The sequence below is a fragment of the Gossypium hirsutum genome, chromosome A08 (genome assembly GCF_007990345.1).
Source record: "Gossypium hirsutum isolate 1008001.06 chromosome A08, Gossypium_hirsutum_v2.1, whole genome shotgun sequence".
NCBI lineage: Eukaryota > Viridiplantae > Streptophyta > Magnoliopsida > Malvales > Malvaceae > Gossypium > Gossypium hirsutum.
In genome coordinates this window covers 57,613,241-57,626,703 of record NC_053431.1, presented here as the reverse complement: position 1 = coordinate 57,626,703, position 13,463 = coordinate 57,613,241, and the positions used below count along the sequence as shown (strand labels likewise).

The 13,463-nt window shown below is 37.3% G+C and overlaps 1 non-coding gene across 1 annotated transcript; it reads left to right on the top strand.

The window, feature by feature from the left end:
- Positions 1-12,048: 12,048 nt before the first annotated feature.
- On the top strand, positions 12,049-12,154 carry LOC121205697 (small nucleolar RNA R71). The gene has a single exon (XR_005900773.1). It is a non-coding gene; the product is annotated as a small nucleolar RNA R71 (small nucleolar RNA).
- Positions 12,155-13,463: the final 1,309 nt, after the last annotated feature.

Here is a 13,463-nt window from a genome sequence, read left to right as displayed (position 1 = left end):
ACCCGTCCCGATTCCCGAGCTGGCTTATTCAAAACTACAGTAAATAAAGAGGAGGGAGTAAGCATAAATGCTTAGTAAGTTCATATGCAAATAATAAGTAACATAACAAATAGTCATACCAATCAACATTAGCATGTATCACTAAAACACATATCACATTTTTAATCATTTTTCATCATCTTATTACCTTATCGTGGTTGTATCAATACTCAACCCGAGGGTTAAATACATACCTGTCCAAAATATCCATTTCACATCACTTACCAATACGTCTCTTTACATCTCGAATATTCCTCCATTTGAGTAGAACTTTACCCGTTGAACACATCGGAATATAATTCGGATACATGGATAACTTGCACATAAGTGCCATATATGCAATCAAGCAATCATGTAACCCGCCCATAAGGGAACTCGGACTCAACTCAACGAGCTCGAGCGTTCGCATCCATAAGTGAACTCGGACTCAACTCAACGAGTTCGGATGCCTAGTTACATCTCACAAACTCGGACTCAACTCAACGAGTTCGGACATTCGCATCCATAAGTGAACTCGGACTCAACTCAACGAGTTCGGATGCTCAACCATCCTAGTGACATGTCACTTGTATCCTAATCTATTCCTAAGGTTCAAACGGGCTTTTTTCCTCGATCTCACATTGCCGTCTTCCATGGAATATCGGAACCGATACTCGGTAGCAATTCATATTTATCAAGTAGTAAACATAATTTGCATATTACTCAACATTAACCACAAAGCATAATATTTCACGATAAAAAAAATCAGCATATCATATAATTAACATCAATAACTTAAAAATAACAATTATGCTACATTATTTACACATGAACTTACCTTGGTACCAAAATACAAGGATTTTGCAATTTAGTCCACAATCTTTTCTTTTCCTCGATTGAGGTCGATTCCACGTCTTTCTTGATCTAAAATAACACATTTAGCTTATTTAATACTCACATTATCAAATTAATCCTTAACTCAAATTTTGGCAAAATTACAATTTTACCCCTAAACTTTTGCATTTTACATTTTTGCCCCTAGGCTCGGGATTAAACTTTATTCCTTATTCTTATGTTTTACAACATGCTGATCACTTTTCTCTTCTATGGAAACATCAAATTCTCACTCTAACATGTACTTGTGACTATTAGGTATTTTTACCGATTAAGCCCTTTTACTCGTTTTTGCTTAAAATCGAGTAGTACAAGTTGTCTAACATAATTTAAAACTTCATATTCTATCATAAAACATCAAAATACACAAATTTCACCTATGGGTATTTTTCCAAATATAAACCCTAGGTTAAATTATTGCTAACATAAGCTTTATCGAGTTACTGGGATCTCAAAAACGTAAAAATCATTAAAAACGGGGCTTGGAATCACTTACTATGGAGCTTGGAAGCTTGAAACAAACCCTAGCTATGGAGAACCCTTGAAATTTCGGCCTACTGAAGAAGATGGACAAAAATTGGCTTTTAATTTTGTTTTTAATTCATTTTAATAACTAAATGACCAAAATACCCTTACTACTAAACTTTCCAAAAATTCCTTCCATGTCCTAATTTTGTCCATGAACTTAAAATTGGTCAAATTGCTATTTAAGACCTCCTCATTAATATTCCAAAACAATTTCATACTAAAAACTTCTAGAATGCAAGTTTTGCAACTTATTCGATTTAGTCCCTACTTTCAATTTAAGCACTTTAGGCATAGAATTTCATCACGAAATTTTCACACAATCATGCAATCATATCATAATCATCAAAATAATTATAAAATAATTATTTCTATCTCGGATTTGTGGTCACGAAACCACTATTCTGATTAAGCCCTAATTCAGGATATTACAGTTTTCATGGCAAACATTACTAAGACTAAGATCATACAAGCATTCCATTCTTCAAGATAACATACGTTCACTCAGATAGAATCATCATTCATACTTCCATACAAACTATCTCATTAACAAAAAAAAAAGTCTTTAAACATTCATTTATTAAAACATACTTATAAAAGAAATGATTGAAACATACTTGAAAATTTTAAAAAGTTGAGCAATTTATTTACCTTACCCCCTTTAAAAAGAAGCAATGTCCTCATTGCAAGAACAAAGTAATGAATGAAAACTAAACACCAGGTAGGGTTGAAAAGAAAGAGAGGTGAGTCATTAAGACTGCTTAAATACCAAGTCTTTCCTAATAACCCAATCCTAGACATGTTCATTCCCATTACCACATCACTTAGTCTTTTTCTTTCTAAAGAAGTGTTAAGTTTATTCATGCTTGTTATGCTTTATTATGTAGAAATTAAATCCTAATTATGAAAGAAAGAAATTCCTAAAGACCTAAAAATAATTAAATAAATAACAAGACAAGAATCCCCCCTTTTATTTTCTTACTCTTTTCCCTTGTCTTTTTCAGCTCCATCTCCGCTTGCATAGTCAGTATCTTTCGTCCATGTCTCAAAGATAGCATCTGGGAACTGAGGAACAAAAGTATTAGAGATATTCTTAAAATTATTTTGAATTGATTCATCTCTAATTTTTGCATATTTCCAGTAAGTTTGTTGTTGATTTTGCATGAACTTGCACATATCCATCATAATCGACAACTCCAATTTCTTTGAAGCACTTGTGGAGGTTGGCATTGGAGTTGTAGATTCAGGTTCAACACTTAGCTTGACTGTTTCCTTTTCTGGCTCAACCTCTGGTTTAGGGGTTGTAGATCCTTCAACTGGTTTAGGGTTGTTCAGCTCCTTGTTAGATTCTTCTTCTTCAATGTCTGTAACTAAATTAGCTTTAGTTTCAGTTTCATTTGTTGACTCCTCGGCATCTGACTCGGTTTGCTCTTCTTTCTCACCTTGATTTAACTCATGCACCTTCTCTACTAACCTTTCAAGATCATGATTTTGTAATGCACCCTTGAACATACTGCCCATTTAGATTTGCTTGTGTTTTAACATGGGCCATTAAGCAAAGTGAAGTGATTAATGATGGAAAATAAGCACTTTCTGTCTTCTTTTTAGCACAATCATGAATCTCCTTGAGAATAATTTTCCAACATTAATGGACTTTTCTATCAAGATTGCATATAAAAAAAGCATTCGTTCCATAGAGATGGTGGAATTATGTGAAATAGGCATAAAACTGTAGCGAACAAAATAAAACCATACTTTTGCTACTGGTTTTAGATATTCCCTTCGGCAAGAATGACTTCCATACTTTCTTATAATCTATTGGCATCCGGATTTGTCACAACATCAAGCACTTGTTGAAGAAAATCCTAATTGATATTGTTCATCATAGGGTAGTACTCATCTTCTTCAACATCGGGTAAGTTAAACAAATTATTGATGGTTTTAGAAGTAAGAGTTATCTTTTTCTTTCAAATGATAACCTCTGTAGCATCTTGCATAGTCAAACTTGTATAGAATTCTTGAACTAGTTTATCATCGGGAAGTGAACGAGCATCACAAAATCGTCCCACATGAGAGTATTGATTTTCTTTCTAATCGGTATAAGAACAACCATCAAATCATGGCTCTTCAAGTTAAAACCTTTTTACAGCATTATAGGTTGATGCTTGAAGATTGAATCAAATCTCTCTTTCACTTCTTCATCGATCAAAATTGAGTTTTCAAGAGTAGTCTTTGAAGATCTAGTTCTTTTGCGAGACATGGTATCTTTTCTTGAGAATTTGGCAAAGTTTCTGCACAAGGGGGAAAATAGAAATTGACAAGATAGGAAAGGACTTGCTACGACGAAAATCTTGCGACAGCAAGGATGGTGCAGTGGCAACGACAGTGTGCAATAGCAACGACGATGTGTAGCAGCAACAACAGTGATGTGCGGCAGGAATGTTAGTGCTTTAGCAATCGTCTTGCAGCGGCAATAGGTGATTTTAGAAAAAAAGGGAAAAGAGATTGGGGTTTCTTTCGGGATTTGAGGCTAGCGGCACAAGAGGGAGATTTAGGGATTTTTAGGGTTAAGCAAATTGCTTTGAAGGATATGAAAGATAATAGAATGAAGAGGAATTTCTATAGGGAAGAATTAAGGCAACATGTAGCAAAAATTTAGCTACATTAGGGTTACTTGGGCGGCAAGTAATGGGAGTGGCGGGAAAGTATGGATTTTTTCTTTCTTTTTGTTGTCTTGTTTCTCAAACTCAGACTGTATTTACAAACTTACTCAAAACAAAACTGATTAGTACTTGGGCCAAATTTGACCCCCTATATTAACATAAAAATTTAAGATTTAAACAAAAGAAATGAAACTTAAAAATTTTAAATCTTAATTAAAAATTTCTTCTTAAAAAAATACATTAAATTAATTCCCAGGAAAGGTTGGAAGGGTCACAGTGGTCCTGCTTAAGTTTCAATCTCCTTAGATAGAATTAATTAAACGTAATAAGTTAATAAAATAAGTTCTAATTATTTATTTATTTACAAAATGAGTTTATAAAAAATCAAGGGTGATCGCGTGATTCGTAACAAGTAATAAATATTTATAATGAAGATCAAACCTAGACTAACTATTATCACGACGAAAAGGCAAGCGCACCTATCGAACAATAGTATAGTAATGGCAAGACCGGGATATCGTACCTTAGGGAACCAAAAGTACTACTAATAACTATCTTTTTATTATCTAACCTAGAAATAAAAGGATTTGTTTATTAAACTAATTATCTAAATTAATTAACTAATTTAATTAATGCAAAGAGAGAATTTGTAAAAAGACTTGAAGAGAAGCAATTGATAAAGACAACACCCAAGGAGGAATCCACCTAGATTTCACTCGTTATTTGACTCTGAACCGAACGATTTATTCACTTGACTTGTTCCGTAGAGATCCCTAAGTTAAGTTATTATCCGTATTCAAGACTAATAACGTCTAATCCCTAGATTGAATAACTGAGACTTTTCTCTAATTAACACTCTAGGGTTGCTTTAACTCAATTTATGGATCCCCTTATTAGGTTTCACCCTAATCCAACAAAATCTCGTAACCCTATTTTTAGGCGTTCGATCAACTCCGCTTAATTATGTCAAATCTACTCTTAGGTAGGGTCTATTCCTCATCTGCATAAGCACATCAAATCATGAATTAATACCCAGAATATTAACTCAAGCATTAAGAACACATAATTAAGAACAAATCAAGTATTTATCATACAGTTTAGATAATAATAACAAGATCCATCATAAGTTTTATCCCCCTTAGGTATCTAAGGGGTTTAGTTCATAATAAAATAAAAGTACATCTCAAAAGTATGAAAATAACAAAACATAAAGAAAACTCTAAAACCCCTAAAGGAATTCTGAGAGAGATCTTCAGTCTTGGAGTAGCTCCGGCTTTTGAGATGGATTGTCTGGCTTTCTTCAAGTAATTCCTGGCATATGGTTCTGTATTCCACAAAAGTTTTGGAAAGACCGGCCCCCTTCTAGGTCACATTTAGGTGTTTATATAGGCTTTGGATTGGCTTTCTTCCTCCTTAAGTACCTTTTTCCGTGTAAAATACAACTCTTTGAAAAAGGGACACGCCCGTGTGCCACGGCCGTGTGACGTGTTTACCAGGCCCTGTTCGATCCGTTAAATTGCATACGGCTGTATGGGCTCAATGGCCAGGCCGTGTGAATCGTGAAAACCTTGGTCGACACCTCGAAGGCCACAGGCGTGTGAGTTGCCCGTATGGCAAGGCTTAGGTCGTGTCATCTTCTCGATTTGGTCCATTTTGTCCCTTTTTAGCTTGTTTTTGTCTCCTTTCGAATCTTTTTGCTCTCCTGAGTACAAACATGAATTAACCGGATTAAGAGCACTAAAATCCACAAATATAGTAATAAACATCCATAAATATGCTAAGTATTTAGGGTATAGATATGTATAATTTGGCATTTATCAAATATCCCCACACTTAAGCATTTGCTTGTCCTCAAGCAAAATTCTCATTTACTACTAGAATTCATTCCTTTCAATTGTATAAGCATTACTGATAATGTTACAAATTATTCCTCGGAAAATCATACAGTGAGAATTTAACTATAGGGGCACTAAAAGCCTCAAACAATCTAAATCGAATATTTTGATAATAAAATCATAGGTAATCTCCTTCCTCTAAGTAATTAAATTTAGTCCTAAATATACAAGAGATGACATCCTCACTAAAGATTCACTCAAATCACTCAAAGTGTTTAAGGTTCAAGATTAAGCCCTCGATTGTCTAACATGAAAAGTTATTTTCATAGGCTTGCATGAAAATCAAATCTCCACCACTTGTAAATGATATGATACACTAATCAAAAGGTCCTTGCATGGTTGTAGTGGGGTTTAGGTTACAGGTATGGATACAAGCTGAAGAGACAAAGGTTAGAATCGAGATAATTTCAATATATTACCCCACTATTAAAAACTTAATTACTGAACCACAAACAAATATCTAGAACTATTTTACATGAGGTCATGACAACTTTAGCTTACTAAGAATTACAATATAAATACAGAGAGTTTTTTTTAAGAACAAATCAAGTCGATATAGAAATCATACTTCATGATTCAGTAACAAAAAATGGTGAACATAGAGAGGTAACAATATTAAACTCAATCTCGATAAAAAGGGTCAAATTAAATAGGAGGATTTCAACAATAATGGGTTAATGGGTTAATGATGTGGGTTAATCAATGAAGAAGGGTTAGTAGGCTCAAGGGGTTTCACTAAGGGTTTAATTATGTGGGAAGGCTTTTTATAGAGTAAATGGGTTAAATCCTAAGTGCCTTTATCATCTTAGTATATCAAATCATACGTGTGATCTTGACATGTATAATCGAAGCAAGTTCTAGAATAATAGTTCAATGTTAACACACTCAAACCTCAAAAGAAGTGAGCAAGAAAGAAAGCTATATGCTCAAAAGGCTCAAAAATCTCACCAAAAATTTGGGTTTTTGATGTCATTCCTGTATACTTAAGATTTCAAGATAATACCTCAATTTAGGAAAATAATCTAAAAAATTTTAGTTCTCAAAATATCAACTTATCATGGTCGATTCTTTAAGGTCCTAAATCAAATAATCATGCAAAATTCCCTTGGTCTAATTCACAACATATCAACAATAATTATAGATCAATCAGAATTCATTCTATCAATATTATGAAAAAATCACTTAAGCACAAGACCAAATTCAGGGATTTGAGAATAATGTAAAAAGTTAGGTTTCATGTTCACCCCCCGCACTTAAGATGTACATTGCCCTCAATGTACAAAGATAGATTATTCAGAATAAAGAAAATCATAAGAGGAAGAGAGGTGAAACTACCTGTTATATGGATGCGGAGCTTGATTCTGAGGATGGAGTGTTCGGGAAAAGTGGTAGCTGCCATTGTTGTTGGCTAGATGAGAAATTGGGTCGTTGAACATGGCACTCGTGAGGCATTATTTCCCATTTGTTTCCTCATTCCGTAAAATATTCCTAGCAACTTTGTTTGGAAATCTGTAGAATCATGAAGAGCTTATTAAGAGTTGGTGTGGAAGAGAGCGTAGTGGAATTACTTGTTAGAAATACCAGAAAATGGAAAAAGTATAATTACTAATATTGATATGTCTTTCAAAATAAAATAATAAAATTGAAATGAAAATAAAAATCAAAAGAAAAATAAAAATAACATAAATAAAATAAAATAAAAATAAGAATAAATAAAAAAAATAGGAGGATTCAATGATCCTCGTCGGTGGGGCCTTCAGGTGGTGGTGCTGGAGTGGTGATGTGGAACTGCTAGTATAGCTGCTGTATCATGGCCTGCATATTGTCCATCTGTCGGTCCCGTTGCCGATCTCACTCGTGAATCATCTCGAACTGCATAGTGCAATACTGCTCGAAGTGGGTGAGTCGGTCGGAAAGATGTGCCAATGAAGCAGCCGCATGAACTGGTCATTCCCTAGGTGGCGTGGTGGAAGGCTTCTCATGTTGTCGGGGAACATCATCAGGAATGTCCTAAAGATCCTCCTCGTCAATGGCATGTGAGAGATGCTACTGAGGAGGATCGGTCCCACATCGGCGCTCGATCATCCTCATGTGTAACGTAGTCGTGATGCCCTGTGGGGACATCTGACCTATCAGGGTAAGCATTGATGACTGGGCCACGGTGTTGAGGAGGCCGAAGTGTCTGGCAAGGCGCGTCATGTAGGGGCCGATGGAGATCACTCCCTTCCTATGCCGCTCGGTCTGATGACGAATGGCGAAAGCAATGAAGTATGCTAAGTCGGTCACGTGTGCATTCGCCATGCACCACAAATAGTAGGCGTCGTGGGTGGTGACGACGCCAGTGCTCTCTCTCCTCCGATCAAGGTGTGTGCCAATATGGCATGGAGATATCGTAGGGAAGGGGGGAGAGCTGAGGCCTTCGAGCGGCTGGGGCCGTAGGTGAGAGAGAGTGGTGCCAAAGCCTTCCAGCACAAGGAGGGGGAGATGTGGATATTGTGTGGTAGTGCATTCATGTCCTCCTCCTCCATAAACTCATCGGTGTAAAGTCCCAGAGCAATTCCAAACTCTAGGACACTCATCGCACGAACTGGACTACCTAATTGGAAGTGAATGGTGCCTGGTTCGTCATTGTTTGTCATCAGCACCTGTAAATAAAAAGTAGAGAATAATTCTAAAGTTAGCTCTAAATAAATGGGCTCGGTAATAGCGAAGAACCGTTCTCATGAGTCTATGGACAGGAGGGCGCAGATGGCATCAGCGAGCTGGACTTGCTCTGCAGCAGCCCAGTCAATGCAGCGACCTATGGTGATGGGTCGTGCGCGTAATATCTAAAATAGCTCCTCCTGCGAAGCTTACGAAAATTTAAGGAACGGGTGCCGAACTTTGGCGGTAGCACGTACCGAGGAAGAACCCAATCCCTTACGTCTCTTTGAGGGTGGGACCACGGCCTTTTCTCCTCTTGATGAAGACATAATGTACCTGAAAATAAATGAGCATTGATAGAATCCAAGATACATCAGTAATTAAGCAAGAGGCCTAAAACTAGTATATGCTATTTAGTGGCTTAAATAATTCAAATATAGAAATTTCTAAAGCAAATTCCTAACTTGTCTAAAGTAGAATAGTACAATATCAATGTAAAACATGTAGAATACTAATGTAGCAACATAAATTGAAAAAAATAAAGTTGAGAAAGTGAACCAAAGGCTGTTGTATGGTGGCACACGGGGATGTGGTGGCGAGCACGGGCGTGTGACGCGGAGAGGAAGCCGTGTGGTGGGAAAAATAGAGGGTATAGAGAGGGGAAAGTGAGGATTAATGCAAGGGGAATGGATTTCAGGGTGGTTTGAGGGTTGGGAAAGTGAGAATCGTGGGAATGGTGGCCGGAATAAGGATTAGGGAGTGGGGAAGAGGAGTTTTCGGCTAGGGTTTTGAAAGGGGGGAAAGATGAACAGTGGTTTGTTTATATAGGGAAGGTGCACACGGCCTAGGGCCACGTCCGTGACTTTGAAGGTGAGCCCGTTTGTTTCGAATTTTTCAATTTAGGTCATGCCCGGCTACTGTCCCACGCCCATGTGTCTTGGGCGTGTGTCAAACACGGCCATATCACACGGTCGTGCCTAGCTTTGTTTGCTTCTACCACGCCTGTGGTTTATGGTAGCACACATGTGTATTGTTGTACACGGCTGAGTGGCACGGGTGTGTCGCACGCCCGTGTCGAAGAAACAGAATCGAGCCTTGTCTCTGGCACTCCCGTGGTCTCCTATCAAGTTCACCCACGGCCATGTCGCACGGCTGTGGGGATTTATCGCACCTTGTGTTTTGGGGAAATCATGTTCTGCTTCAACACGGCCGTATTGCATGATCGTGGTTCTTCCCCTATTTGGCCACGGCTTTAGGCACGCCCGTGTTCCTGGCTGTGTGTGCTGAAAAACTTTGCAATTTAAAGACTAAGTTAATTGATTCGAAGTGTGAGAAGTTAAAAAGAAAGAAATCAAAATATTTTAGTGCTCGGGTTACCTCCCGAGAAGTGCTTATTTATAGTCTAAGCTTGACTTACCTCTCCATTGATTTATCATGGTGGTTTGAGGAGTTCATACTCCTCGTTCCTGGTGTCAATTTTAAAATAAGGTTTTAATCGGGTGTTGTTTACCTTAAAAGTGCCAAACTTGGGATGACTCACCTCAACTCTACCGAATGGGAAAATACTGAGTACCGTAAGAGGGATTTCCTCATTTGGTGTGGTAGTGACAATGTGAGGATCAACAGCATCTAGTAAGACTATATCGCCAACCTTAAGTTGATTAGGAGAGGTATCGGGCTTGCTTTTGCGTAGTTTCGGTTTATCATGTGTTCTCGGTTTGTGTTCTCGCCATTCGTCTAGCTCCTCTATCCGTAGTCTTCGTTCTTCATGGACATCTTTGTTCTCTTCATGATAGTAGCGCACTGTCTCTATTGTCTTGGTTCGAAGAAGTTCCTGCAAGGATGATTGAATAATAGTTTTATCATCGACAGGTTTTATAGCATTAGCTTGATTCTTAGAGGTTTTGACTGAGTTGCGTGCTTGGAGTGTTACTGCATCGTCACTTGCACGAAATGTTAGCTCTCTTGTACCTACATTAATAATGGTTCTGGCAGTTGCTAAAAATGGTTGCCCTAAAATTAAAGGTACCTCATTATCCTTATCCATATCTAAGACAACGAAGTCTACTGGGTAAATAAATTTATCAATTTTAACGAGAACGTCTTCAATAATACCCTTAGGAAATCTAACTGTTTTGTCAGCCAATTGTATGCTCATCCTAGTCTGTTTGGGTTTACCGAGACCTATTCGTTTAAACATTTTATACGGCATAACATTTATACTTGCTCTTAGATCAGCTAAAGCATTATTCACAGATAGACTACCAATTAAACAAGGAGTTGTAAAACTCCCTGGATCTTTTAATTTGTTAGGTAGCTCATTCTTTAGAATAGCTGACCAGACTATATTGAGTTCCACATGTAATGTAGCGTCTAATTTTCTTTTATTGCTCAAAAGTTCCTTTAAGAATTTTCCTGAGTTGGGCATCTGCGAAAGAACTTCAATAAAGGGTAAGTTAATAGGTAATTTCTTTAAGAGTTCGACAAATTTGCCAAATTGTTCTTCTGTTCTGTCTTTCGTCATTGCTTTAGGATGTGGCACACGAGGTTCATGATTTGTACTTACCTATTTGGGATCATTATTGTTTACCTCTTCTAGTCCTTTGTTCATCGCGTTGTCTTGCTGTAATTCTGGCTCAGGTGTAATGAATCCTTCCTTATCTTGGGCACTAATTGCATTGAGGTGTTCCCTTGGATTAGGTTCAGTATTACTTGGTAGGCTACCTTGTGGTCATTCGGAGATTAGTTTGGATAGCTGGCCTATCTGAGTTTCGAGTCCTTGGATCGATGCTTGTTGTTTCTTAAGTGCTGTCTCGGTATTTTGGAAACGGGTTTCTGACACCGAGATGAATTTAGAAAGCATCTTTTCAAGGTTTGGTTGTTTCTCCTGTTGATAAGGTGGCTGTTGAAAACCCTGACGATTTTGTGGCTTTGGATTTCCTTGACCTCCCCAGGAAAAATTTGGGTGGTTCCTCCAACCTTCATTATAAGTATTACTGTATGGGTTATTTTGAGATCTAAAGTTATTATTACCCATATAGTTGACTTGTTCCTCTTCGGTTGTGGGATTGAAGGATTGGTATTCTGTATGCACACCTCCTCCGCTTGAGTCACACCTCATTACTGGATGTACCTGCATAGAACCAAGAAAACTATCAATCTTTTTATTGAGAAGTTCTACCTGATTAGAGAGCATGGTGACTGAATCGATGTTATAGACACCGGCTGTTTTCGTTGGCTTTGTCCTCATAACTTGCTAGTGATAGTTGTTCAGTGACATCTCCTCTATGAATTCATAGGCATCTTCCAGTGTTTTATTGTTGATGGTTCCGCCAGCAGCTGCGTCAATCATTTGTCTTGTCGAGGGATTCACACCATTGTAGAACGTTTGAACTTGCAGCCAAAGAGGTAACCCATGGTGAGGGCACCTTCTCTGTAAGTCCTTATATCTCTCCCATGCATCGTAAAGTGTTTCTAAATCCATCTGTACAAAAGAAGAGATATCATTATGCAATTTAGCCGTTTTAGCCAGCGAAAAATATTTTAGTGAAAATTTCTCGATCATTTGTTCCCAAGTAGTGATAGACCCTCGTGGTAACGAGTTCAACCACTGTTTAGCTTTGTTTCTCAGTGAAAAGGGAAATAATCGAAGACGAATGGAATTATCAGAAACGCCATTGATTTTGAATGTATCGCAAAATTCAAGAAAATTTGCCAAGTGCGTGTTGGGATCTTCATCCTACAAACCATCAAACTGAACAAACTGCTGTATCATCTGAATTGTGTCAGTTTTAGTTTGAAATTATTCGCAACAATAGCAGGCCTAACTATACTAGACTCAGTTCCTATTAAAGAAGGTTTAGCATAGTCATCCATAGTACGTGGAGCAGAATTTTGATTAGCTGCAATTGCAGGAGGCAGCTAATCGCCTTGGTTTTCAGCCATCTCGTCGGTTGGGGGTTGAGTATCATTTTCTCACTCGTTCTCCGTGTATCGTAAGCTACGCCTTATTTCTCTATGATTTTGAAAATTGTACGATCGATTTATTCATCAAAAAGTAATCGTCCCGATGGGTTTCTTCTAGTCATAAACTATAAGAACCTGCCAAAAGAGAGAAAAACTAAATTAATAAATAATAAAATAAAATAAAAGTACAAGAAAAATAAATGGCTAAAGTAATAAAAATTTAGTGTTTCTAATATTTCAGATTCCCGGCAACGGCTCCAAAAACTTGATCGCGTGATTCGTAACAAGTAATAAATATTTATAATGAAGATCAAACCTAGACTAACTATTATCACGACGAAAAGGCAAGCGCACCTATCGAACAATAGTATAGTAATGGCAAGACCGGGATATCGTACCCAAGGGAACCAAAAGTACTAGTAATAAGTATCATTTTATTATCTAACCTAGAAATAAAAGGGCTTGTTATTAAACTAATTATCTAAACTAATTAACTAATTTAATTAAAGCAAAGAGAGAATTTGGAAAAAGACTTGAAGAGAAGCAATTGATAAAGACGACACCCAAGGAGGAATCCACCTAGATTTCACTTGTTATCTGACTCTGAACTGGACGATTTATTCACTTGACTTGTTCCGTAGAGATCCCTAAGTTAAGTTATTATCCGTATTCAAGACTAATAACATCTAATCCCTAGATTGAATAACCAGACTTTTCTCTAATTAACACTCTAGGATTGCTTTAACTCGATCTACAGATCCCCTTATTAGGTTTCACCCTAATCCGGTAAAATCTCGTAACCTTATTTCTAGGCGTTCGATCAACTCCGCTTAATTATGTCAAATCTACTCTTAGGCAG